General features: G+C 48.1%; 12 non-coding genes across 12 annotated transcripts; all 12 read left to right on the plus strand.

Annotated features, from left to right (window-relative positions):
- Positions 1–1814: 1814 nt before the first annotated feature.
- Positions 1815–1887, plus strand: TRNAV-UAC (transfer RNA valine (anticodon UAC)). The gene has a single exon. It is a non-coding gene; the product is annotated as a tRNA-Val (tRNA).
- Positions 1888–3408: 1521 nt separating this feature from the next.
- Positions 3409–3481, plus strand: TRNAV-AAC (transfer RNA valine (anticodon AAC)). Its single transcript has one exon. It is a non-coding gene; the product is annotated as a tRNA-Val (tRNA).
- Positions 3482–5315: 1834 nt separating this feature from the next.
- On the plus strand, positions 5316–5388 carry TRNAV-UAC (transfer RNA valine (anticodon UAC)). Its single transcript has one exon. It is a non-coding gene; the product is annotated as a tRNA-Val (tRNA).
- A 1521-nt stretch (positions 5389–6909) lies between these two features.
- Positions 6910–6982, plus strand: TRNAV-AAC (transfer RNA valine (anticodon AAC)). Its single transcript has one exon. It is a non-coding gene; the product is annotated as a tRNA-Val (tRNA).
- A 1834-nt stretch (positions 6983–8816) lies between these two features.
- On the plus strand, positions 8817–8889 carry TRNAV-UAC (transfer RNA valine (anticodon UAC)). The gene has a single exon. It is a non-coding gene; the product is annotated as a tRNA-Val (tRNA).
- Positions 8890–10410: 1521 nt separating this feature from the next.
- Positions 10411–10483, plus strand: TRNAV-AAC (transfer RNA valine (anticodon AAC)). The gene has a single exon. It is a non-coding gene; the product is annotated as a tRNA-Val (tRNA).
- Positions 10484–12320: 1837 nt separating this feature from the next.
- On the plus strand, positions 12321–12393 carry TRNAV-UAC (transfer RNA valine (anticodon UAC)). Its single transcript has one exon. It is a non-coding gene; the product is annotated as a tRNA-Val (tRNA).
- Positions 12394–13914: 1521 nt separating this feature from the next.
- Positions 13915–13987, plus strand: TRNAV-AAC (transfer RNA valine (anticodon AAC)). The gene has a single exon. It is a non-coding gene; the product is annotated as a tRNA-Val (tRNA).
- A 3450-nt stretch (positions 13988–17437) lies between these two features.
- On the plus strand, positions 17438–17510 carry TRNAV-AAC (transfer RNA valine (anticodon AAC)). Its single transcript has one exon. It is a non-coding gene; the product is annotated as a tRNA-Val (tRNA).
- A 1346-nt stretch (positions 17511–18856) lies between these two features.
- TRNAP-UGG (transfer RNA proline (anticodon UGG)) lies at positions 18857–18928 on the plus strand. Its single transcript has one exon. It is a non-coding gene; the product is annotated as a tRNA-Pro (tRNA).
- A 444-nt stretch (positions 18929–19372) lies between these two features.
- On the plus strand, positions 19373–19445 carry TRNAV-UAC (transfer RNA valine (anticodon UAC)). Its single transcript has one exon. It is a non-coding gene; the product is annotated as a tRNA-Val (tRNA).
- A 1521-nt stretch (positions 19446–20966) lies between these two features.
- TRNAV-AAC (transfer RNA valine (anticodon AAC)) lies at positions 20967–21039 on the plus strand. Its single transcript has one exon. It is a non-coding gene; the product is annotated as a tRNA-Val (tRNA).
- The last annotated feature ends 413 nt before the right edge of the window (positions 21040–21452 follow it).

Below are 21452 nucleotides of genomic sequence, written 5' to 3' on the forward strand. Positions count from 1 at the left end.
TGTTTGCTCCCTAAAAGCTTAGTCTCACTCAGGGATGGCCTTTAAAAACTTGTGACCTGTGTAAAACTTGTATTACTATTGCAGGCCGGTAAAAAGTTATCTGCATCTTTGCGTAGTCGTGCATGTGCCTGGTTTCTTATTCTGTTTTTTACTTTTTTTTTTCTTGGCCATGTTATATTGTGGGGCCTTTAAACCTGTCACCTTGATAGGAACATTGCAAGCGGCAGCATCGACAAGTGCAGACTGAGGAGTCAGACCTAAACACAGACTCAGCTGTCAGGATGGCCGAGTGGTCTAAGGCGGCAGCCTCAAGAGAGCTTGATCTTCAGTTAAGCTAAGCATCCTGGTTTGCTCATGTAGTTGTGGGTTCAAATCGCACTTCTGATAGGTCTATTTTCTGCCCTTAAATCTTCCTCTGCTTGCACAGCCAGCTCCCCACAACACTATCTTTGCAAGCTGCTGTAGCATATGAAAAGAAATCCACCAACCCTCCGGCTGGGCCCTCAATCAGCATTCCATGTATTTCTGGAAGGGGCATCTCAGTCACGCCTTCTGTTAGAGCTGCACCTTATCACTGTAACTACCATGCTGGTTTCTACTTAAGCAGTTGATTCCATTGTTTGAAGTGAGGCTCTCCTGCCACTTTTGGGCAGAGAAGGCACTGCCCCTGCAACAACAACAGGCAGACAAGCTCAACCTGGGTTTCCTGGTTAGGTGGGCGGAGCAGAATGGCAATGGTCCCTCCTTGTGACTTGAAATTAACATGAAGAAGACAGAGAGGCAGCTGGGAGTAGGCAGTACCCATGCACCCCTGAACACTGTCTTGCGATTTTCACCCAATTCTGAAATGAGTCGGGAGGAAAGGAGGTGATTTTCCTATCGAAGGCCATTCTGGGAATTCAGCCACCCCGCGTCTCCCAGGTGAGTGTTTCAGGCCTGTGAGGCACTCATATAAATCTCGCCTGATCGAGCCTGATCAAGCACTGAGCGAGCAAGTGTGCTTGAATACAAGAGGCATGCTCCTCTGGCTCAGGCGCAAGAGATGGCAGGCCCTTCAGTGCTTCTGGTCTGGAAGTCTAAGGGCCCAGGTCCTGCGGAGGCGTACAACTACCAGAAAGGGTCTGCTTTTCTCATCAGCGCCACAGTTCAGCTTGCTAGCATAGGGCTTCTTGACTACCTCTTGCCTTGCTAGAGGCAAAAAAAAAACCCTTGGCACAAAACATCAATTGCTATGGCACGCTTAGAAGGAGAGTCTCCAAGTGGCCCTGCTTTTTCACAAAGACACTTCAGAAGATGTTTGAAAGGCTTTTGCAGCAGCAGGCTCGTTGGTCTAGGGGTATGATTCTCGCTTTGGGTGTGAGAGGTCCCGCGTGCCTTCATAGGTTCGATCTGTTTTTAAACAGGAGTATTTCTGCTTTCCACTCTTGTAAGATGCCATGGTGGAATGCATTGCATGCTTTCTACTGGTGTCGAGGCAGTTCGGCATGATGAAGGAGTGCGGGATTTCTTTCTAACTGCTTTTTTGTGTTGGAGCAGCACTTCTCGTTGGAACATGAAATGCACAGTGCTTCTCCAAAGTAATTGCAGGGCTGGTTTTGAAATCACCTCTTGGAATGAAAGTGATCCCAGTTCCTTTCTTCCAAAGGAAGAGATCCTGTCAGAAAGGCTCAGCTTTGAGCGTCATGAATATTGTCCCTTAGTCCTTGCATTCCAGTCCAAAGCATAGCCACATAAAGAAAGCAGGTGTGTCTGTTTCCAGTGCAGTGGTTCCAGTCCAATGCATAGCCACATGAAGCAAGTAAGCAGGCATGTCTGTTTCTATAGTGTAGTGGTTATCACGTTCGCCTTACACGCGAAAGGTCCCTGGTTCGAGGCCAGGCAGAAACAGCAAGTTGCTGTGATTTATCACATTATTTGCATTTACCACCTCACCTGACAGGTAAATTGAAATTAAAGAGGCTGTGTCTATCCCTCACCATCGTGAGGTACTACGCTCCAAGGGCATCGGTCTCAACTCACCAAGAGAAGACGATACACCTTACGGCAGTCAGTTGCTCCCTTTTTGACCTTTCCATTGAAGCCTGGGCCTACTGTGGTCAAGCCAGCCAAGGAAGGAAGGTATGAGAGCGAAAATGGCTTTCCTACCTTCACCAAGAACATACACCTTGAGCAAAGAAAGGGCCAGACTTACAAGGCCCTATCGCCACCGGCACATCATCTTTAGTGACGCCCCGGTGGCACTATGTACTGTGCCGTATTTACAAGACGCCGTTCAACCACGTTTTGTGGCTTAACACCACCTTGTAAATACGGCCCCTTCACACGCAGCCCTTTCCCTGGAAGGGGCGTGCAATGGGCGTTGCTCTGGGTGGGCTACTGCAACACCATAGCATTTTGATGCTGCTCCAGTTTTACGAGTTTTTGTAAATCTGTGGCAGCGCCAAAATCCAAGCGCCATACAATGGGTGTCGTTATAGTGGAGAAACGAGCAGAAATGTTTTCATTTCTCCTCATTTTTGCTCTTTCTATGTGTGCTGCACGAACATATCGCCACTGAAGATTTCTGTTGTGCAGGAAGGTGTGCCTTCCTGAACAAAAACAATTTCCCCCTCCACGCAGCCATCCTTGTACCATGGCGCAAGGATGGCTGCGTTGGTGCTCGGCAGCTAATTTAGAGCTGGCGCAGAGGGAAGCACAGGGGTGCGCTGTATTCTACTAAATACGGCGCTTCCCTGCATTTTGAAAATGACTGAGTGCGAGGCTGCCAAATTTGGCAGAGCGTCTCACTCAGTCATCCTCTTGTAATTATGGGCCAAAAGGTCTAAAGGATAGAGGCGTTTTATGTCATGTTCGATGACGACCATGGAAATGACTCTAGTCATATTGCAGAAGAGAGAACCATGTGCATTTTCTTGCCTTGCGATGTATTCGCCCACTCTCTGCCCTCAACCCTAGGAGCAGGGTCTGAGCAGTGGTGCTTCTGTGCCCTCGCTCGTTGGTGTCCGGGTCCAAATCCCCAACACACCCTTTTTAGCAGAAAACACACAAATTTTACTCAAAATACACAAAGCTTGAAGATTCCTCATTCCACTCAAAGCATTGTTGTGCAAAATATTTTTAGCCTCAGGAGAAAAAAAGGATCACCATGCCTTGGCTTCCTTCCTGCTTGCTTTCAGTGTGCTCTGTGTGATGCTTTCACAGGCTCTGGTTTCAGGCATTTAGGCATCAGATATTTGTCTCTACCCGCAGCTGTGACTTTTCAGTACATCTGAGTGTACGCTTGCTGGCTGACAACGCTGCAATTTTCACACTTACTCCTCGCTTTGCGAGCAACTGCTGATCAAGTATAGAGGCAATCGGGCAAACATATGAGGGGAATTTTGCTCCTTCAGTCAAGCCCTCATGCTTGTTTCTGTAGTGTAGTGGTTATCACGTTCGCCTAACACGCGAAAGGTCCCCGGTTCGAGACCGGGCAGAAACAATGGGCAGTGTCTGCTTTTGTGTTTGCTCCCTAAAAGCTTAGTCTCACTCAGGGATGGCCTTTAAAAACTTGTGACCTGTGTAAAACTTGTATTACTATTGCAGGCCGGTAAAAAGTTATCTGCATCTTTGCGTAGTCGTGCATGTGCCTGGTTTCTTATTCTGTTTTTTACTTTTTTTTTTCTTGGCCATGTTATATTGTGGGGCCTTTAAACCTGTCACCTTGATAGGAACATTGCAAGCGGCAGCATCGACAAGTGCAGACTGAGGAGTCAGACCTAAACACAGACTCAGCTGTCAGGATGGCCGAGTGGTCTAAGGCGGCAGCCTCAAGAGAGCTTGATCTTCAGTTAAGCTAAGCATCCTGGTTTGCTCATGTAGTTGTGGGTTCAAATCGCACTTCTGATAGGTCTATTTTCTGCCCTTAAATCTTCCTCTGCTTGCACAGCCAGCTCCCCACAACACTATCTTTGCAAGCTGCTGTAGCATATGAAAAGAAATCCACCAACCCTCCGGCTGGGCCCTCAATCAGCATTCCATGTATTTCTGGAAGGGGCATCTCAGTCACGCCTTCTGTTAGAGCTGCACCTTATCACTGTAACTACCATGCTGGTTTCTACTTAAGCAGTTGATTCCATTGTTTGAAGTGAGGCTCTCCTGCCACTTTTGGGCAGAGAAGGCACTGCCCCTGCAACAACAACAGGCAGACAAGCTCAACCTGGGTTTCCTGGTTAGGTGGGCGGAGCAGAATGGCAATGGTCCCTCCTTGTGACTTGAAATTAACATGAAGAAGACAGAGAGGCAGCTGGGAGTAGGCAGTACCCATGCACCCCTGAACACTGTCTTGCGATTTTCACCCAATTCTGAAATGAGTCGGGAGGAAAGGAGGTGATTTTCCTATCGAAGGCCATTCTGGGAATTCAGCCACCCCGCGTCTCCCAGGTGAGTGTTTCAGGCCTGTGAGGCACTCATATAAATCTCGCCTGATCGAGCCTGATCAAGCACTGAGCGAGCAAGTGTGCTTGAATACAAGAGGCATGCTCCTCTGGCTCAGGCGCAAGAGATGGCAGGCCCTTCAGTGCTTCTGGTCAGGAAGTCTAAGGGCCCAGGTCCTGCGGAGGCGTACAACTACCAGAAAGGGTCTGCTTTTCTCATCAGCGCCACAGTTCAGCTTGCTAGCATAGGGCTTCTTGACTACCTCTTGCCTTGCTAGAGGCAAAAAAAAAACCCTTGGCACAAAACATCAATTGCTATGGCACGCTTAGAAGGAGAGTCTCCAAGTGGCCCTGCTTTTTCACAAAGACACTTCAGAAGATGTTTGAAAGGCTTTTGCAGCAGCAGGCTCGTTGGTCTAGGGGTATGATTCTCGCTTTGGGTGTGAGAGGTCCCGCGTGCCTTCATAGGTTCGATCTGTTTTTAAACAGGAGTATTTCTGCTTTCCACTCTTGTAAGATGCCATGGTGGAATGCATTGCATGCTTTCTACTGGTGTCGAGGCAGTTCGGCATGATGAAGGAGTGCGGGATTTCTTTCTAACTGCTTTTTTGTGTTGGAGCAGCACTTCTCGTTGGAACATGAAATGCACAGTGCTTCTCCAAAGTAATTGCAGGGCTGGTTTTGAAATCACCTCTTGGAATGAAAGTGATCCCAGTTCCTTTCTTCCAAAGGAAGAGATCCTGTCAGAAAGGCTCAGCTTTGAGCGTCATGAATATTGTCCCTTAGTCCTTGCATTCCAGTCCAAAGCATAGCCACATAAAGAAAGCAGGTGTGTCTGTTTCCAGTGCAGTGGTTCCAGTCCAATGCATAGCCACATGAAGCAAGTAAGCAGGCATGTCTGTTTCTATAGTGTAGTGGTTATCACGTTCGCCTTACACGCGAAAGGTCCCTGGTTCGAGGCCAGGCAGAAACAGCAAGTTGCTGTGATTTATCACATTATTTGCATTTACCACCTCACCTGACAGGTAAATTGAAATTAAAGAGGCTGTGTCTATCCCTCACCATCGTGAGGTACTACGCTCCAAGGGCATCGGTCTCAACTCACCAAGAGAAGACGATACACCTTACGGCAGTCAGTTGCTCCCTTTTTGACCTTTCCATTGAAGCCTGGGCCTACTGTGGTCAAGCCAGCCAAGGAAGGAAGGTATGAGAGCGAAAATGGCTTTCCTACCTTCACCAAGAACATACACCTTGAGCAAAGAAAGGGCCAGACTTACAAGGCCCTATCGCCACCGGCACATCATCTTTAGTGACGCCCCGGTGGCACTATGTACTGTGCCGTATTTACAAGACGCCGTTCAACCACGTTTTGTGGCTTAACACCACCTTGTAAATACGGCCCCTTCACACGCAGCCCTTTCCCTGGAAGGGGCGTGCAATGGGCGTTGCTCTGGGTGGGCTACTGCAACACCATAGCATTTTGATGCTGCTCCAGTTTTACGAGTTTTTGTAAATCTGTGGCAGCGCCAAAATCCAAGCGCCATACAATGGGTGTCGTTATAGTGGAGAAACGAGCAGAAATGTTTTCATTTCTCCTCATTTTTGCTCTTTCTATGTGTGCTGCACGAACATATCGCCACTGAAGATTTCTGTTGTGCAGGAAGGTGTGCCTTCCTGAACAAAAACAATTTCCCCCTCCACGCAGCCATCCTTGTACCATGGCGCAAGGATGGCTGCGTTGGTGCTCGGCAGCTAATTTAGAGCTGGCGCAGAGGGAAGCACAGGGGTGCGCTGTATTCTACTAAATACGGCGCTTCCCTGCATTTTGAAAATGACTGAGTGCGAGGCTGCCAAATTTGGCAGAGCGTCTCACTCAGTCATCCTCTTGTAATTATGGGCCAAAAGGTCTAAAGGATAGAGGCGTTTTATGTCATGTTCGATGACGACCATGGAAATGACTCTAGTCATATTGCAGAAGAGAGAACCATGTGCATTTTCTTGCCTTGCGATGTATTCGCCCACTCTCTGCCCTCAACCCTAGGAGCAGGGTCTGAGCAGTGGTGCTTCTGTGCCCTCGCTCGTTGGTGTCCGGGTCCAAATCCCCAACACACCCTTTTTAGCAGAAAACACACAAATTTTACTCAAAATACACAAAGCTTGAAGATTCCTCATTCCACTCAAAGCATTGTTGTGCAAAATATTTTTAGCCTCAGGAGAAAAAAAGGATCACCATGCCTTGGCTTCCTTCCTGCTTGCTTTCAGTGTGCTCTGTGTGATGCTTTCACAGGCTCTGGTTTCAGGCATTTAGGCATCAGATATTTGTCTCTACCCGCAGCTGTGACTTTTCAGTACATCTGAGTGTACGCTTGCTGGCTGACAACGCTGCAATTTTCACACTTACTCCTCGCTTTGCGAGCAACTGCTGATCAAGTATAGAGGCAATCGGGCAAACATATGAGGGGAATTTTGCTCCTTCAGTCAAGCCCTCATGCTTGTTTCTGTAGTGTAGTGGTTATCACGTTCGCCTAACACGCGAAAGGTCCCCGGTTCGAGACCGGGCAGAAACAATGGGCAGTGTCTGCTTTTGTGTTTGCTCCCTAAAAGCTTAGTCTCACTCAGGGATGGCCTTTAAAAACTTGTGACCTGTGTAAAACTTGTATTACTATTGCAGGCCGGTAAAAAGTTATCTGCATCTTTGCGTAGTCGTGCATGTGCCTGGTTTCTTATTCTGTTTTTTACTTTTTTTTTTCTTGGCCATGTTATATTGTGGGGCCTTTAAACCTGTCACCTTGATAGGAACATTGCAAGCGGCAGCATCGACAAGTGCAGACTGAGGAGTCAGACCTAAACACAGACTCAGCTGTCAGGATGGCCGAGTGGTCTAAGGCGGCAGCCTCAAGAGAGCTTGATCTTCAGTTAAGCTAAGCATCCTGGTTTGCTCATGTAGTTGTGGGTTCAAATCGCACTTCTGATAGGTCTATTTTCTGCCCTTAAATCTTCCTCTGCTTGCACAGCCAGCTCCCCACAACACTATCTTTGCAAGCTGCTGTAGCATATGAAAAGAAATCCACCAACCCTCCGGCTGGGCCCTCAATCAGCATTCCATGTATTTCTGGAAGGGGCATCTCAGTCACGCCTTCTGTTAGAGCTGCACCTTATCACTGTAACTACCATGCTGGTTTCTACTTAAGCAGTTGATTCCATTGTTTGAAGTGAGGCTCTCCTGCCACTTTTGGGCAGAGAAGGCACTGCCCCTGCAACAACAACAGGCAGACAAGCTCAACCTGGGTTTCCTGGTTAGGTGGGCGGAGCAGAATGGCAATGGTCCCTCCTTGTGACTTGAAATTAACATGAAGAAGACAGAGAGGCAGCTGGGAGTAGGCAGTACCCATGCACCCCTGAACACTGTCTTGCGATTTTCACCCAATTCTGAAATGAGTCGGGAGGAAAGGAGGTGATTTTCCTATCGAAGGCCATTCTGGGAATTCAGCCACCCCGCGTCTCCCAGGTGAGTGTTTCAGGCCTGTGAGGCACTCATATAAATCTCGCCTGATCGAGCCTGATCAAGCACTGAGCGAGCAAGTGTGCTTGAATACAAGAGGCATGCTCCTCTGGCTCAGGCGCAAGAGATGGCAGGCCCTTCAGTGCTTCTGGTCAGGAAGTCTAAGGGCCCAGGTCCTGCGGAGGCGTACAACTACCAGAAAGGGTCTGCTTTTCTCATCAGCGCCACAGTTCAGCTTGCTAGCATAGGGCTTCTTGACTACCTCTTGCCTTGCTAGAGGCAAAAAAAAAACCCTTGGCACAAAACATCAATTGCTATGGCACGCTTAGAAGGAGAGTCTCCAAGTGGCCCTGCTTTTTCACAAAGACACTTCAGAAGATGTTTGAAAGGCTTTTGCAGCAGCAGGCTCGTTGGTCTAGGGGTATGATTCTCGCTTTGGGTGTGAGAGGTCCCGCGTGCCTTCATAGGTTCGATCTGTTTTTAAACAGGAGTATTTCTGCTTTCCACTCTTGTAAGATGCCATGGTGGAATGCATTGCATGCTTTCTACTGGTGTCGAGGCAGTTCGGCATGATGAAGGAGTGCGGGATTTCTTTCTAACTGCTTTTTTGTGTTGGAGCAGCACTTCTCGTTGGAACATGAAATGCACAGTGCTTCTCCAAAGTAATTGCAGGGCTGGTTTTGAAATCACCTCTTGGAATGAAAGTGATCCCAGTTCCTTTCTTCCAAAGGAAGAGATCCTGTCAGAAAGGCTCAGCTTTGAGCGTCATGAATATTGTCCCTTAGTCCTTGCATTCCAGTCCAAAGCATAGCCACATAAAGAAAGCAGGTGTGTCTGTTTCCAGTGCAGTGGTTCCAGTCCAATGCATAGCCACATGAAGCAAGTAAGCAGGCATGTCTGTTTCTATAGTGTAGTGGTTATCACGTTCGCCTTACACGCGAAAGGTCCCTGGTTCGAGGCCAGGCAGAAACAGCAAGTTGCTGTGATTTATCACATTATTTGCATTTACCACCTCACCTGACAGGTAAATTGAAATTAAAGAGGCTGTGTCTATCCCTCACCATCGTGAGGTACTACGCTCCAAGGGCATCGGTCTCAACTCACCAAGAGAAGACGATACACCTTACGGCAGTCAGTTGCTCCCTTTTTGACCTTTCCATTGAAGCCTGGGCCTACTGTGGTCAAGCCAGCCAAGGAAGGAAGGTATGAGAGCGAAAATGGCTTTCCTACCTTCACCAAGAACATACACCTTGAGCAAAGAAAGGGCCAGACTTACAAGGCCCTATCGCCACCGGCACATCATCTTTAGTGACGCCCCGGTGGCACTATGTACTGTGCCGTATTTACAAGACGCCGTTCAACCACGTTTTGTTGCTTAACACCACCTTGTAAATACGGCCCCTTCACACGCAGCCCTTTCCCTGGAAGGGGCGTGCAATGGGCGTTGCTCTGGGTGGGCCACTGCAACACCATAGCATTTTGATGCTGCTCCAGTTTTACGAGTTTTTGTAAATCTGTGGCAGCGCCAAAATCCAAGCGCCATACAATGGGTGTCGTTATAGTGGAGAAACGAGCAGAAATGTTTTCATTTCTCCTCATTTTTGCTCTTTCTATGTGTGCTGCACGAACATATCGCCACTGAAGATTTCTGTTGTGCAGGAAGGTGTGCCTTCCTGAACAAAAACAATTTCCCCCTCCACGCAGCCATCCTTGTACCATGGCGCAAGGATGGCTGCGTTGGTGCTCGGCAGCTAATTTAGAGCTGGCGCAGAGGGAAGCACAGGGGTGCGCTGTATTCTACTAAATACGGCGCTTCCCTGCATTTTGAAAATGACTGAGTGCGAGGCTGCCAAATTTGGCAGAGCGTCTCACTCAGTCATCCTCTTGTAATTATGGGCCAAAAGGTCTAAAGGATAGAGGCGTTTTATGTCATGTTCGATGACGACCATGGAAATGACTCTAGTCATATTGCAGAAGAGAGAACCATGTGCATTTTCTTGCCTTGCGATGTATTCGCCCACTCTCTGCCCTCAACCCTAGGAGCAGGGTCTGAGCAGTGGTGCTTCTGTGCCCTCGCTCGTTGGTGTCCGGGTCCAAATCCCCAACACACCCTTTTTAGCAGAAAACACACAAATTTTACTCAAAATACACAAAGCTTGAAGATTCCTCATTCCACTCAAAGCATTGTTGTGCAAAATATTTTTAGCCTCAGGAGAAAAAAAGGATCACCATGCCTTGGCTTCCTTCCTGCTTGCTTTCAGTGTGCTCTGTGTGATGCTTTCACAGGCTCTGGTTTCAGGCATTTAGGCATCAGATATTTGTCTCTACCCGCAGCTGTGACTTTTCAGTACATCTGAGTGTACGCTTGCTGGCTGACAACGCTGCAATTTTCACACTTACTCCTCGCTTTGCGAGCAACTTCTGATCAAGTATAGAGGCAATCGGGCAAACATATGAGGGGAATTTTGCTCCTTCAGTCAAGCCCTCATGCTTGTTTCTGTAGTGTAGTGGTTATCACGTTCGCCTAACACGCGAAAGGTCCCCGGTTCGAGACCGGGCAGAAACAATGGGCAGTGTCTGCTTTTGTGTTTGCTCCCTAAAAGCTTAGTCTCACTCAGGGATGGCCTTTAAAAACTTGTGACCTGTGTAAAACTTGTATTACTATTGCAGGCCGGTAAAAAGTTATCTGCATCTTTGCGTAGTCGTGCATGTGCCTGGTTTCTTATTCTGTTTTTTACTTTTTTTTATCTTGGCCAATATTTTATTTTGTGGGGCCTTTAAACCTGTCACCTTGATAGGAACATTGCAAGCGGCAGCATCGACAAGTGCAGACTGAGGAGTCAGACCTAAACACAGACTCAGCTGTCAGGATGGCCGAGTGGTCTAAGGCGGCAGCCTCAAGAGAGCTTGATCTTCAGTTAAGCTAAGCATCCTGGTTTGCTCATGTAGTTGTGGGTTCAAATCGCACTTCTGATAGGTCTATTTTCTGCCCTTAAATCTTCCTCTGCTTGCACAGCCAGCTCCCCACAACACTATCTTTGCAAGCTGCTGTAGCATATGAAAAGAAATCCACCAACCCTCCGGCTGGGCCCTCAATCAGCATTCCATGTATTTCTGGAAGGGGCATCTCAGTCACGCCTTCTGTTAGAGCTGCACCTTATCACTGTAACTACCATGCTGGTTTCTACTTAAGCAGTTGATTCCATTGTTTGAAGTGAGGCTCTCCTGCCACTTTTGGGCAGAGAAGGCACTGCCCCTGCAACAACAACAGGCAGACAAGCTCAACCTGGGTTTCCTGGTTAGGTGGGCGGAGCAGAATGGCAATGGTCCCTCCTTGTGACTTGAAATTAACATGAAGAAGACAGAGAGGCAGCTGGGAGTAGGCAGTACCCATGCACCCCTGAACACTGTCTTGCGATTTTCACCCAATTCTGAAATGAGTCGGGAGGAAAGGAGGTGATTTTCCTATCGAAGGCCATTCTGGGAATTCAGCCACCCCGCGTCTCCCAGGTGAGTGTTTCAGGCCTGTGAGGCACTCATATAAATCTCGCCTGATCGAGCCTGATCAAGCACTGAGCGAGCAAGTGTGCTTGAATACAAGAGGCATGCTCCTCTGGCTCAGGCGCAAGAGATGGCAGGCCCTTCAGTGCTTCTGGTCTGGAAGTCTAAGGGCCCAGGTCCTGCGGAGGCGTACAACTACCAGAAAGGGTCTGCTTTTCTCATCAGCGCCACAGTTCAGCTTGCTAGCATAGGGCTTCTTGACTACCTCTTGCCTTGCTAGAGGCAAAAAAAAAACCCTTGGCACAAAACATCAATTGCTATGGCACGCTTAGAAGGAGAGTCTCCAAGTGGCCCTGCTTTTTCACAAAGACACTTCAGAAGATGTTTGAAAGGCTTTTGCAGCAGCAGGCTCGTTGGTCTAGGGGTATGATTCTCGCTTTGGGTGTGAGAGGTCCCGCGTGCCTTCATAGGTTCGATCTGTTTTTAAACAGGAGTATTTCTGCTTTCCACTCTTGTAAGATGCCATGGTGGAATGCATTGCATGCTTTCTACTGGTGTCGAGGCAGTTCGGCATGATGAAGGAGTGCGGGATTTCTTTCTAACTGCTTTTTTGTGTTGGAGCAGCACTTCTCGTTGGAACATGAAATGCACAGTGCTTCTCCAAAGTAATTGCAGGGCTGGTTTTGAAATCACCTCTTGGAATGAAAGTGATCCCAGTTCCTTTCTTCCAAAGGAAGAGATCCTGTCAGAAAGGCTCAGCTTTGAGCGTCATGAATATTGTTCCTTAGTCCTTGCATTCCAGTCCAAAGCATAGCCACATAAAGAAAGCAGGTGTGTCTGTTTCCAGTGCAGTGGTTCCAGTCCAATGCATAGCCACATGAAGCAAGTAAGCAGGCATGTCTGTTTCTATAGTGTAGTGGTTATCACGTTCGCCTTACACGCGAAAGGTCCCTGGTTCGAGGCCAGGCAGAAACAGCAAGTTGCTGTGATTTATCACATTATTTGCATTTACCACCTCACCTGACAGGTAAATTGAAATTAAAGAGGCTGTGTCTATCCCTCACCATCGTGAGGTACTACGCTCCAAGGGCATCGGTCTCAACTCACCAAGAGAAGACGATACACCTTACGGCAGTCAGTTGCTCCCTTTTTGACCTTTCCATTGAAGCCTGGGCCTACTGTGGTCAAGCCAGCCAAGGAAGGAAGGTATGAGAGCGAAAATGGCTTTCCTACCTTCACCAAGAACATACACCTTGAGCAAAGAAAGGGCCAGACTTACAAGGCCCTATCGCCACCGGCACATCATCTTTAGTGACGCCCCGGTGGCACTATGTACTGTGCCGTATTTACAAGACGCCGTTCAACCACGTTTTGTGGCTTAACACCACCTTGTAAATACGGCCCCTTCACACGCAGCCCTTTCCCTGGAAGGGGCGTGCAATGGGCGTTGCTCTGGGTGGGCCACTGCAACACCATAGCATTTTGATGCTGCTCCAGTTTTACGAGTTTTTGTAAATCTGTGGCAGCGCCAAAATCCAAGCGCCATACAATGGGTGTCGTTATAGTGGAGAAACGAGCAGAAATGTTTTCATTTCTCCTCATTTTTGCTCTTTCTATGTGTGCTGCACGAACATATCGCCACTGAAGATTTCTGTTGTGCAGGAAGGTGTGCCTTCCTGAACAAAAACAATTTCCCCCTCCACGCAGCCATCCTTGTACCATGGCGCAAGGATGGCTGCGTTGGTGCTCGGCAGCTAATTTAGAGCTGGCGCAGAGGGAAGCACAGGGGTGCGCTGTATTCTACTAAATACGGCGCTTCCCTGCATTTTGAAAATGACTGAGTGCGAGGCTGCCAAATTTGGCAGAGCGTCTCACTCAGTCATCCTCTTGTAATTATGGGCCAAAAGGTCTAAAGGATAGAGGCGTTTTATGTCATGTTCGATGACGACCATGGAAATGACTCTAGTCATATTGCAGAAGAGAGAACCATGTGCATTTTCTTGCCTTGCGATGTATTCGCCCACTCTCTGCCCTCAACCCTAGGAGCAGGGTCTGAGCAGTGGTGCTTCTGTGCCCTCGCTCGTTGGTGTCCGGGTCCAAATCCCCAACACACCCTTTTTAGCAGAAAACACACAAATTTTACTCAAAATACACAAAGCTTGAAGATTCCTCATTCCACTCAAAGCATTGTTGTGCAAAATATTTTTAGCCTCAGGAGAAAAAAAGGATCACCATGCCTTGGCTTCCTTCCTGCTTGCTTTCAGTGTGCTCTGTGTGATGCTTTCACAGGCTCTGGTTTCAGGCATTTAGGCATCAGATATTTGTCTCTACCCGCAGCTGTGACTTTTCAGTACATCTGAGTGTACGCTTGCTGGCTGACAACGCTGCAATTTTCACACTTACTCCTCGCTTTGCGAGCAACTGCTGATCAAGTATAGAGGCAATCGGGCAAACATATGAGGGGAATTTTGCTCCTTCAGTCAAGCCCTCATGCTTGTTTCTGTAGTGTAGTGGTTATCACGTTCGCCTAACACGCGAAAGGTCCCCGGTTCGAGACTGGGCAGAAACAATGGGCAGTGTCTGCTTTTGTGTTTCCTCCCTAAAAGCTTAGTCTCACTCAGGGATGGCCTTTAAAAACTTGTGACCTGTGTAAAACTTGTATTACTATTGCAGGCCGGTAAAAAGTTATCTGCATCTTTGCGTAGTCGTGCATGTGCCTGGTTTCTTATTCTGTTTTTTACTTTTTTTTTTCTTGGCCATGTTATATTGTGGGGCCTTTAAACCTGTCACCTTGATAGGAACATTGCAAGCGGCAGCATCGACAAGTGCAGACTGAGGAGTCAGACCTAAACACAGACTCAGCTGTCAGGATGGCCGAGTGGTCTAAGGCGGCAGCCTCAAGAGAGCTTGATCTTCAGTTAAGCTAAGCATCCTGGTTTGCTCATGTAGTTGTGGGTTCAAATCGCACTTCTGATAGGTCTATTTTCTGCCCTTAAATCTTCCTCTGCTTGCACAGCCAGCTCCCCACAACACTATCTTTGCAAGCTGCTGTAGCATATGAAAAGAAATCCACCAACCCTCCGGCTGGGCCCTCAATCAGCATTCCATGTATTTCTGGAAGGGGCATCTCAGTCACGCCTTCTGTTAGAGCTGCACCTTATCACTGTAACTACCATGCTGGTTTCTACTTAAGCAGTTGATTCCATTGTTTGAAGTGAGGCTCTCCTGCCACTTTTGGGCAGAGAAGGCACTGCCCCTGCAACAACAACAGGCAGACAAGCTCAACCTGGGTTTCCTGGTTAGGTGGGCGGAGCAGAATGGCAATGGTCCCTCCTTGTGACTTGAAATTAACATGAAGAAGACAGAGAGGCAGCTGGGAGTAGGCAGTACCCATGCACCCCTGAACACTGTCTTGCGATTTTCACCCAATTCTGAAATGAGTCGGGAGGAAAGGAGGTGATTTTCCTATCGAAGGCCATTCTGGGAATTCAGCCACCCCGCGTCTCCCAGGTGAGTGTTTCAGGCCTGTGAGGCACTCATATAAATCTCGCCTGATCGAGCCTGATCAAGCACTGAGCGAGCAAGTGTGCTTGAATACAAGAGGCATGCTCCTCTGGCTCAGGCGCAAGAGATGGCAGGCCCTTCAGTGCTTCTGGTCTGGAAGTCTAAGGGCCCAGGTCCTGCGGAGGCGTACAACTACCAGAAAGGGTCTGCTTTTTCTCATCAGCGCCACAGTTCAGCTTGCTAGCATAGGGCTTCTTGACTACCTCTTGCCTTGCTAGAGGCAAAAAAAAAACCCTTGGCACAAAACATCAATTGCTATGGCACGCTTAGAAGGAGAGTCTCCAAGTGGCCCTGCTTTTTCACAAAGACACTTCAGAAGATGTTTGAAAGGCTTTTGCAGCAGCAGGCTCGTTGGTCTAGGGGTATGATTCTCGCTTTGGGTGTGAGAGGTCCCTTGTTCAAATCCCGGACGAGCCCGTGCCTTCATAGGTTCGATCTGTTTTTAAACAGGAGTATTTCTGCTTTCCACTCTTGTAAGATGCCATGGTGGAATGCATTGCATGCTTTCTACTGGTGTCGAGGCAGTTCGGCATGATGAAGGAGTGCGGGATTTCTTTCTAACTGCTTTTTTGTGTTGGAGCAGCACTTCTCGTTGGAACATGAAATGCACAGTGCTTCTCCAAAGTAATTGCAGGGCTGGTTTTGAAATCACCTCTTGGAATGAAAGTGATCCCAGTTCCTTTCTTCCAAAGGAAGAGATCCTGTCAGAAAGGCTCAGCTTTGAGCGTCATGAATATTGTCCCTTAGTCCTTGCATTCCAGTCCAAAGCATAGCCACATAAAGAAAGCAGGTGTGTCTGTTTCCAGTGCAGTGGTTCCAGTCCAATGCATAGCCACATGAAGCAAGTAAGCAGGCATGTCTGTTTCTATAGTGTAGTGGTTATCACGTTCGCCTTACACGCGAAATGTCCCTGGTTCGAGGCCAGGCAGAAACAGCAAGTTGCTGTGATTTATCACATGATTTGCATTTACCACCTCACCTGACAGGTAAATTGAAATTAAAGAGGCTGTGTCTATCCCTCACCATCGTGAGGTACTACGCTCCAAGGGCATCGGTCTCAACTCACCAAGAGAAGACGATACACCTTACGGCAGTCAGTTGCTCCCTTTTTGACCTTTCCATTGAAGCCTGGGCCTACTGTGGTCAAGCCAGCCAAGGAAGGAAGGTATGAGAGCGAAAATGGCTTTCCTACCTTCACCAAGAACATACACCTTGAGCAAAGAAAGGGCCAGACTTACAAGGCCCTATCGCCACCGGCACATCATCTTTAGTGACGCCCCGGTGGCACTATGTACTGTGCCGTATTTACAAGACGCCGTTCAACCACGTTTTGTGGCTTAACACCACCTTGTAAATACGGCCCCTTCACACGCAGCCCTTTCCCTGGAAGGGGCGTGCAATGGGCGTTGCTCTGGGTGGGCCACTGCAACACCATAGCATTTTGATGCTGCTCCAGTTTTACGAGTTTTTGTAAATCTGTGGCAGCGCCAAAATCCAAGCGCCATACAATGGGTGTCGTTATAGTGGAGAAACGAGCAGAAATGTTTTCATTTCTCCTCATTTTTGCTCTTTCTATGTGTGCTGCACGAACATATCGCCACTGAAGATTTCTGTTGTGCAGGAAGGTGTGCCTTCCTGAACAAAAACAATTTCCCCCTCCACGCAGCCATCCTTGTACCATGGCGCAAGGATGGCTGCGTTGGTGCTCGGCAGCTAATTTAGAGCTGGCGCAGAGGGAAGCACAGGGGTGCGCTGTATTCTACTAAATACGGCGCTTCCCTGCATTTTGAAAATGACTGAGTGCGAGGCTGCCAAATTTGGCAGAGCGTCTCACTCAGTCATCCTCTTGTAATTATGGGCCAAAAGGTCTAAAGGATAGAGGCGTTTTATGTCATGTTCGATGACGACCATGGAAATGACTCTAGTCATATTGCAGAAGAGAGAACCATGTGCATTTTCTTGCCTTGCGATGTATTCGCCCACTCTCTGCCCTCAACCCTAGGAGCAGGGTCTGAGCAGTGGTGCTTCTGTGCCCTCGCTCGTTGGTGTCCGGGTCCAAATCCCCAACACACCCTTTTTAGCAGAAAACACACAAATTTTACTCAAAATACACAAAGCTTGAAGATTCCTCATTCCACTCAAAGCATTGTTGTGCAAAATATTTTTAGCCTCAGGAGAAAAAAAGGATCACCATGCCTTGGCTTCCTTCCTGCTTGCTTTCAGTGTGCTCTGTGTGATGCTTTCACAGGCTCTGGTTTCAGGCATTTAGGCATCAGATATTTGTCTCTACCCGCAGCTGTGACTTTTCAGTACATCTGAGTGTACGCTTGCTGGCTGACAACGCTGCAATTTTCACACTTACTCCTCGCTTTGCGAGCAACTGCTGATCAAGTATAGAGGCAATCGGGCAAACATATGAGGGGAATTTTGCTCCTTCAGTCAAGCCCTCATGCTTGTTTCTGTAGTGTAGTGGTTATCACGTTCGCCTAACACGCGAAAGGTCCCCGGTTCGAGACCGGGCAGAAACAATGGGCAGTGTCTGCTTTTGTGTTTGCTCCCTAAAAGCTTAGTCTCACTCAGGGATGGCCTTTAAAAACTTGTGACCTGTGTAAAACTTGTATTACTATTGCAGGCCGGTAAAAAGTTATCTGCATCTTTGCGTAGTCGTGCATGTGCCTGGTTTCTTATTCTGTTTTTTACTTTTTTTTTTCTTGGCCATGTTATATTGTGGGGCCTTTAAACCTGTCACCTTGATAGGAACATTGCAAGCGGCAGCATCGACAAGTGCAGACTGAGGAGTCAGACCTAAACACAGACTCAGCTGTCAGGATGGCCGAGTGGTCTAAGGCGGCAGCCTCAAGAGAGCTTGATCTTCAGTTAAGCTAAGCATCCTGGTTTGCTCATGTAGTTGTGGGTTCAAATCGCACTTCTGATAGGTCTATTTTCTGCCCTTAAATCTTCCTCTGCTTGCACAGCCAGCTCCCCACAACACTATCTTTGCAAGCTGCTGTAGCATATGAAAAGAAATCCACCAACCCTCCGGCTGGGCCCTCAATCAGCATTCCATGTATTTCTGGAAGGGGCATCTCAGTCACGCCTTCTGTTAGAGCTGCACCTTATCACTGTAACTACCATGCTGGTTTCTACTTAAGCAGTTGATTCCATTGTTTGAAGTGAGGCTCTCCTGCCACTTTTGGGCAGAGAAGGCACTGCCCCTGCAACAACAACAGGCAGACAAGCTCAACCTGGGTTTCCTGGTTAGGTGGGCGGAGCAGAATGGCAATGGTCCCTCCTTGTGACTTGAAATTAACATGAAGAAGACAGAGAGGCAGCTGGGAGTAGGCAGTACCCATGCACCCCTGAACACTGTCTTGCGATTTTCACCCAATTCTGAAATGAGTCGGGAGGAAAGGAGGTGATTTTCCTATCGAAGGCCATTCTGGGAATTCAGCCACCCCGCGTCTCCCAGGTGAGTGTTTCAGGCCTGTGAGGCACTCATATAAATCTCGCCTGATCGAGCCTGATCAAGCACTGAGCGAGCAAGTGTGCTTGAATACAAGAGGCATGCTCCTCTGGCTCAGGCGCAAGAGATGGCAGGCCCTTCAGTGCTTCTGGTCTGGAAGTCTACGGTGCAAGGGCCCAGGTCCTGCGGAGGCGTACAACTACCAGAAAGGGTCTTCTTTTCTCATCAGCGCCACAGTTCAGCTTGCTAGCATAGGGCTTCTTGACTACCTCTTGCCTTGCTAGAGGCAAAAAAAAAACCCTTGGCACAAAACATCAATTGCTATGGCACGCTTAGAAGGAGAGTCTCCAAGTGGCCCTGCTTTTTCACAAAGACACTTCAGAAGATGTTTGAAAGGCTTTTGCAGCAGCAGGCTCGTTGGTCTAGGGGTATGATTCTCGCTTTGGGTGTGAGAGGTCCCGGGTTCAAATCCCGGACGAGCCCGTGCCTTCATAGGTTCGATCTGTTTTTAAACAGGAGTATTTCTGCTTTCCACTCTTGTAAGATGCCATGGTGGAATGCATTGCATGCTTTCTACTGGTGTCGAGGCAGTTCGGCATGATGAAGGAGTGCGGGATTTCTTTCTAACTGCTTTTTTGTGTTGGAGCAGCACTTCTCGTTGGAACATGAAATGCACAGTGCTTCTCCAAAGTAATTGCAGGGCTGGTTTTGAAATCACCTCTTGGAATGAAAGTGATCCCAGTTCCTTTCTTCCAAAGGAAGAGATCCTGTCAGAAAGGCTCAGCTTTGAGCGTCATGAATATTGTCCCTTAGTCCTTGCATTCCAGTCCAAAGCATAGCCACATAAAGAAAGCAGGTGTGTCTGTTTCCAGTGCAGTGGTTCCAGTCCAATGCATAGCCACATGAAGCAAGTAAGCAGGCATGTCTGTTTCTATAGTGTAGTGGTTATCACGTTCGCCTTACACGCGAAAGGTCCCTGGTTCGAGGCCAGGCAGAAACAGCAAGTTGCTGTGCTTTATCACATTATTTGCATTTACCACCTCACCTGACAGGTAAATTGAAATTAAAGAGGCTGTGTCTATCCCTCACCATCGTGAGGTACTACGCTCCAAGGGCATCGGTCTCAACTCACCAAGAGAAGACGATACACCTTACGGCAGTCAGTTGCTCCCTTTTTGACCTTTCCATTGAAGCCTGGGCCTACTGTGGTCAAGCCAGCCAAGGAAGGAAGGTATGAGAGCGAAAATGGCTTTCCTACCTTCACCAAGAACATACACCTTGAGCAAAGAAAGGGCCAGACTTACAAGGCCCTATCGCCACCGGCACATCATCTTTAGTGACGCCCCGGTGGCACTATGTACTGTGCCGTATTTACAAGACGCCGTTCAACCACGTTTTGTGGCTTAACACCACCTTGTAAATACGGCCCCTTCACACGCAGCCCTTTCCCTGGAAGGGGCGTGCAATGGGCGTTGCTCTGGGTGGGCCACTGCAACACCATAGCATTTTGATGCTGCTCCAGTTTTACGAGTTTTTGTAAATCTGTGGCAGCGCCAAAATCCAAGCGCCATACAATGGGTGTCGTTATAGTGGAGAAACGAGCAGAAATGTTTTCATTTCTCCTCATTTTTGCTCTTTCTATGTGTGCTGCACGAACATATCGCCACTGAAGATTTTTGTTGTGCAGGAAGGTGTGCCTTCCTGAACAAAAACAATTTCCCCCTCCACGCAGCCATCCTTGTACCATGGCGCAAGGATGGCTGCGTTGGTGCTCGGCAGCTAATTTAGAGCTGGCGCAGAGGGAAGCACAGGGGTGCGCTGTATTCTACTAAATACGGCGCTTCCCTGCATTTTGAAAATGACTGAGTGCGAGGCTGCCAAATTTGGCAGAGCGTCTCACTCAGTCATCCTCTTGTAATTATGGGCCAAAAGGTCTAAAGGATAGAGGCGTTTTATGTCATGTTCGATGACGACCATGGAAATGACTCTAGTCATATTGCAGAAGAGAGAACCATGTGCATTTTCTTGCCTTGCGATGTATTCGCCCACTCTCTGCCCTCAACCCTAGGAGCAGGGTCTGAGCAGTGGTGCTTCTGTGCCCTCGCTCGTTGGTGTCCGGGTCCAAATCCCCAACACACCCTTTTTAGCAGAAAACACACAAATTTTACTCAAAATACACAAAGCTTGAAGATTCCTCATTCCACTCAAAGCATTGTTGTGCAAAATATTTTTAGCCTCAGGAGAAAAAAAGGATCACCATGCCTTGGCTTCCTTCCTGCTTGCTTTCAGTGTGCTCTGTGTGATGCTTTCACAGGCTCTGGTTTCAGGCATTTAGGCATCAGATATTTGTCTCTACCCGCAGCTGTGACTTTTCAGTACATCTGAGTGTACGCTTGCTGGCTGACAACGCTGCAATTTTCACACTTACTCCTCGCTTTGCGAGCAACTGCTGATCAAGTATAGAGGCAATCGGGCAAACATATGAGGGGAATTTTGCTCCTTCAGTCAAGCCCTCATGCTTGTTTCTGTAGTGTAGTGGTTATCACGTTCGCCTAACACGCGAAAGGTCCCTGGTTCGAGACCGGGCAGAAACAATGGGCAGTGTCTGCTTTTGTGTTTGCTCCCTAAAAGCTTAGTCTCACTCAGGGATGGCCTTTAAAAACTTGTGACCTGTGTAAAACTTGTATTACTATTGCAGGCCGGTAAAAAGTTATCTGCATCTTTGCGTAGTCGTGCATGTGCCTGGTTTCTTATTCTGTTTTTTACTTTTTTTTTTCTTGGCCATGTTATATTGTGGGGCCTTTAAACCTGTCACCTTGATAGGAACATTGCAAGCGGCAGCATCGACAAGTGCAGACTGAGGAGTCAGACCTAAACACAGACTCAGCTGTCAGGATGGCCGAGTGGTCTAAGGCGGCAGCCTCAAGAGAGCTTGATCTTCAGTTAAGCTAAGCATCCTGGTTTGCTCATGTAGTTGTGGGTTCAAATCGCACTTCTGATAGGTCTA

Source organism: Pleurodeles waltl, unplaced genomic scaffold (genome assembly GCF_031143425.1).
Source record: "Pleurodeles waltl isolate 20211129_DDA unplaced genomic scaffold, aPleWal1.hap1.20221129 scaffold_91, whole genome shotgun sequence".
Lineage (NCBI taxonomy): Eukaryota > Metazoa > Chordata > Amphibia > Caudata > Salamandridae > Pleurodeles > Pleurodeles waltl.